Here is a 6,000-nt window from a genome sequence, read left to right as displayed (position 1 = left end):
AAACAATTTCTTCACAATTTTTGAACATTTAAAACTTCCTGCTTAAGAAGCAAGAGTCTATATCCATATAACTTATACTGTCTTAGTGCAATTTGCTTATTTTCTCCTTCATGGCATTTTAGTGAGATCCAATTGTCTTATGCATGAGATGAAAACAAAAGTACTGTTATATTTTTAAACAGATATTTAAATGTTAAAATAAAGGTTAATTTGCTTCTCCGCTTGAGGCCTCAATGATTCACAACCCATATTTATGCAGCTCTTCAATCAGGGGAATGAAACAAAAGAGAGCTCCATTTCATCTGCACATGTGCTTCATTTTTTAAACACAATTACAGTATATACATTGTTTATGCAATTCAAGACACATATGTACATACACCCCCATATCTAAAGGACTGATGCAATAGCTTTAAGCATAGTTTAAAGAAGCGGGGTGGAAAAAACAGGGAGCATTGGACCAAATAAAACAGGCCAGCTCCTAGCCCCTGCTACAGTGGCACAAAGGGGGCCCAGAACAATGTGTTCATAAGTTACTTGGAGATCTTTCTCAGAGCAAGGGAAATCCCTTGATAATATACCACTCCCTTTTGCAGCTCCAGAGTAGCTAGGCAATGGATGAAGGCTGATGAGGCCCTCCCTCCTTTGTATGAATTGTGTTTCCTATCATACTATGTATGAATTTACTCCTATGTAATATTGAACAATTCCAGCAGTAAGTGATGCATTGTCTTGTGCCTTTTCCTGCTAAACTATTATTTGTTTTCCCCTGTGAGTAAACTCTTGCCTGCCTTATTCATGCACGTAATTCAATTGAAACCAATGAGACTGCTTTGTGAATAAGGGAACATGTTCTGGCCCCTATTTCATTGTCCTACCTCTCTGCATCCCCATCATATTAACACACACCAGCATTATTCCTGCTGAACTCCAACCCAGAACTCAACTGACGCAGCTATGCAACGGGTGGTACGACAATGAACTTGGAGACACCAGCCATGGAGAGCTCACAGAAGCTTTTTTTTTCAGTAGAAGTAAGCCTATTTCTCATTGTGCGGCTATGCAGATTGGAGGGACCATTTATACCCAGCTACTAGATTATGATTTCTGAAAAATAATCATGGGGCCTATTTCGGCAGCCCTTAAGCAAGTAAAATTGAGTCAATGGATTAAAATTGCAGGATCAGTCCCATAGCATTTAAATTCTAAAGGAACATTTGCATTTATAATAAGAGCAGGAACTCAAATCAGCCCATTCCCAGGTGTTAATAAGGGAACAGACATCACTGTATAATGTAGACTTTAGTTTCTCTTTTTGTTTAAGGTCTATATAATTGCATTTTTCATACCCTCAATGACATTTTAGTGTGTCTGGCAGCAACAGTTCAAGTCTTACATTAATCCTTTTGTTTTGGGGCATTAGCAATTATAGTCCAGTTAAATGAGGTGCTGTATATAACTCCCACAGGGATTTTCTGCAAAAGCTGTAACAAATCCAGCAGTATCACTCCTGATAGCAATATGGCTTTTTATCTAGTGCAAACGCAACACTTCAGAGCCTGAGTTAAAATTTTCCCATTTTAATGGAAACTTTTTAAATGATATTTTGATGCAAAGAAAAGGTTTGACATGCTTTTCACAAAAGGCTTTCAAAGTGAATATCTTTACACAAAACACTAGAGAGGGAATTAGTTAAAATGCTGACAGTGGACAGCCATTTTTCCTTTTCTGCCTATTAATAATTTTAGCTGCTTTGTTTAAAATCAACAACAACAAAAACAACTGACGACTGAGCTCTTTGAAACCCTTCAGAAATTCCATCTTAGATGGAACTTCTCTTTGCTCATATTCTACCTGTTCAAATACAAGTAATTTCTACCCCATAGCAATTATATATTTTTTAATTTACATTATTGTTTGTTTTTAGTGCAATGTATTTATATTACCATAGCACCTATGATCCACAATCACACACCAGGACCCCATTGTGTGAGGCCTGATACAAACAGAAGAAAATCCAATCCCTTATAATATACATTTTTTCCATTAAGTATCTTGTATCACTATGGGCTATAATTTCACTCAAAGGCAGGTGATGCACCTATTTGTTATTACATACAAAAAAAAAAAACCCTACATTTAAAGAAAGTTGAGGTTGCAAAGTGAATCACATCAAAGTTAGGAAATGCCAGAATTAAATTTGCCTATGCAACCTTAATTGAGCCCCCTTGTGTGTGCACATTATGCTACAGTCTTTTATTACATGAAGTCATATTTTGAGGTTCAACCCAGACCAGACTATGTCTGTGATGCAACAAGTGGTCTGCTGGAGTTAGAGTTCAGGACAAATGGTGACAACCTGTCACGTGTCTGGATTGCACCCCAAAAAGTGACACAAGATCGTACTTTTTTTCCCACAGGTCCTCTGCCTCACTCAGTGCATAGGATGGATGGAGATCACCCAATGAGCAACTATTCAATATTTTGTTTTCTCACCATCATTCAGTGTGGCTCCATCCCTTATTTACAGCACATTATTCAAACTCTTCTCTTATTAATTTCTTCATGTGTTTCACAAATGGTTACTAAAGTTATCTTCACAACACTGCTATGAGGTGGTGATATCATCCCCAGTTTACAGATGAGAAACTGAGGCACACACACAGTAAAACATGTACTCTAACTTCGGGTGTCCAATTTGAGATGCCTAAGGCCTGATTTGCAGAGAAATTAGTATCTTATAGTACTTTGAACACATAAAAGATAGTTCCCACTCATTTCATTTGCAGCTGTGAATGCTCAGCAATTCTACAAATCTGACCCCAATTGTTTGAAGATGGGCACCCAGAAAATGAGTAGCACACAAGTAGTGACCATCTGTGAGAAGTATGGTGCAAGTGATTTGCCCAGCAGCACACAGGAACTTTGTGGCAGAGGCAGGGATAGAATCCGCTTCACCAGGGCAGCCTTCAAATGCATTTACTCTGAGATCATCCTTTCTCCTTCTTCAATCCTCTGCCTCCTTCACTATGCATCTCCAGCTCCTGCAGTGATCCTACAGACAACACGCTGTTTCTCTAAACAACCTTGATTGACTCCTATGCACAGTTCATCCTATACAGTGAATGATGCAGGGGTCCCATGGAAATAACAGTATGTGATCAGGATAGTTCATACACAAAAGGGGGCCAAATTAAGATTGCATGTGCAAGAATTTCCTAACTTTTTAGTGCTTGACTTTGCAACCTTAATGATCTTTTAACATTGGGGTGTTTTTAACATAATTTTGTGATGGGGTATACAAACCCCACACTGGGCAACAGGGAGTTAAGGAGTTGCTCTAAGCTCAGCCAGCACCTCTTTGCCACACCTGCAAGAGATGTACAGACTAGAGGAGGAGCTAAAAGGGAGCAGAACAGCTCATTTGTGGGAATAACAGAGAAGAGAAATAACCTTTACCTTGATGATCCTGAGGAAAGGCAGGATTTCTTCCCATCAACAACAGCCTGAAAGTCCCTTCCTAAGGGAAGACCTGTTTCCGATAGACCCTGAGAAGGAGGCATTTCCCCTTGTCATACAATAACCCGGTTTATTTGTGTTGATTCCCTGGGTCTTGTCCATGGACTACCCCTGAAAGGAACTGGAACTGACCTGGCTGAGAGAAAGCAGATGCTGCTTCAAGAGGGAGAGAGCTACCACACCATGCCTGGAAATGGGGAGGTACCAAGAAGTCAGCTGACCCCCTTCTTACTCTCCCATTACAGACCAAACTTTGGACAATGGGGTAGTAGGAAGTGGCCCAGGGCAGATGGCATTAAGGTACTCCTGGGTGTCACACCCTCTTGTTGCCCTCATGAGACCCTGGGCCAGAGCCCAGTGGAGTAAGAGGGCCTGGGCTCTGCTACCAAAGTCCCTCCCAGTCCCCGTATGTTGAAGGGCCCTAAGCCCTGACCTCTACGTAATGCTTCCCACAAGAAACGGCCATCACTAATTTTTAGAGTTTTTTAAAGAGCAAGTGAAATAACAGATCCCCATATGGTTCATCATCAGGCTTGGCATCTTTTGGATCCAACACAGATCTTTTTCCACTTGAGCTAATGGAGTAATTGATAACAGTAGTAGGCTGTCATCCTCTGTGAGCCACCCACTAGAAAGAGATGAGGCACTCATTTTGCCAGTGGTTTTCGCAGGTATTTGCAGACCTCTAAGGAGTGTTGGTATGTGGATTTCCTTGGGTACTATTCGAAGTTAAGGTAGTGTACTCATCACCCATATCATCCTCTTGGGTCAAGGTGCAATGGGTCTTAGTCTCCAGCACTTCCTGTAGGTCATCTGCTTCTCCCTGGCCCTTCTATGGCTCCACCCTCCAAGCAAGTCCCAAAGTTCAGTCCCATTCCAGGGTAACAAAAAGGTCCAATCAAAAGCTCATAAAACATCTCAACACAAAATAGCTTTTGGCCTCCCCTTTTAGCTATTCCTCAGCCCATTCTTTGGGATCAGTCATCAGCCCCATCCTGGCTGATGACTAGTAGAAACTAGTAGAGTAGCCCAAGCCCACTCTGGGTTCCAGTTCTGGGACCTTGTATTAAGCAGTTAGGTATGTTTCTTCAGACATGCTTTTGTTTCCCTGGGCCACTTACTACCTCCTAGCCCCCTTGTGCTGCTCCCCCACAACCTCTTTTTGGATCTCAGGCCTCTGGCTTCTACCTAGATCCTCCCCTCTGCTCCTTTCTCTGCTGAACTCTTCCACCCCTCTTGGGCTCCACTGAAGTGCTTTTAACTGGCCCTACCACAGAGGAGCCTGACCTGCTCCCTGTCAATCCTACTATTTGGTTTGTTGCCTCTATAAGCCCTTTCTCCAGGCTCACTCCAGAAAGGAGCCTGACCTGCTCTCAATGGAATTTTTCTCCACAGGCAAGTCTCATCTCTTCTGCAGTCTCCCTCCCCACTGAGTTCCCTAATGATCCTTACTTGGCTCCACCCACCCCACTCCCCTGACAAGAGATAATCAATCACAAGTGCATGGGCTGTCTCTTAACTTCTTATAATGGGAAATGTCAGGCAACCTTAACTTTAGAGGGTTGCAACCTGTATTGCCTGTAATAAATGTGAACCTTAATATTTCTTCTGCCATGGCGTCTTAATCCCCTCTTTTACTTTGTTTTTCAGTCTCTCTTATGTAGTCTTCAACCATGATTAGGAGCACAAAAATTCAGCGGGACTCTGCTTTAACTTTTGAATTGTATTTCTGTGGTGTGGTGAAATCTGCTTTCTGCCACTTTACACTCCTGACCTGGATGCATCCTCCCTCCTCTTTTCCTGATGTGAAGTTTCTTTCCTTTGGCCTGTTCAGAGTATTTTACTGATTTCTCTGCACACACAATTAAACACTTTACTTCTCATATGAAATGCTGCTGCAAGGATCTATCCCATACCAGAGGAAGTAACACATATACCCTAGTCCTGACTCAATTATACTGTTTGCCACTCTGATTCCAAATCAGCTTCACAGCTGCCTCTTGATTTATAAAGTCTTTTAGAATTTTCATTTAATTTCTCTCTGCAGTCTGGCCACCTCATGTGTCACCCCCAGTATCAACACATCATTCATTTTCTGAAACTGTCTGTCCAGAAATGCCCAGAAGATGCTAATCCTTTTCAATCTTTAAATCACAACATAAGACCCACTTGTTTTTGCTTTGCTTCCAGAATTACTAAGCTTGGCACTGCAGACTGTATCATAAAATTATTGTGCCTCTCTTTTATGAAACACTTTGAGATATCTTGGCCTGAAAAGGTTCTGGGTAAGTTGATGATACTGTGGTGCTAGGTAAAGAAACATACTACATTTTTGTTCCTGAGGCCTCCAGTTAAAAATCAAAATGCATCAAAAACCATACCAATGAAAGCTGACTGTCTATATATCTGTATGAATATGGGTTTAGAGTGAATGAAAATCTATTTCTTGAAACAATGGTTTCCAAACTTTTTCATGCCATG

This window comes from Lepidochelys kempii, chromosome 1 (assembly GCF_965140285.1).
Source record: "Lepidochelys kempii isolate rLepKem1 chromosome 1, rLepKem1.hap1, whole genome shotgun sequence".
Classification (NCBI taxonomy): domain Eukaryota; kingdom Metazoa; phylum Chordata; order Testudines; family Cheloniidae; genus Lepidochelys; species Lepidochelys kempii.
Note: the sequence above shows the minus strand (reverse complement) of the source record.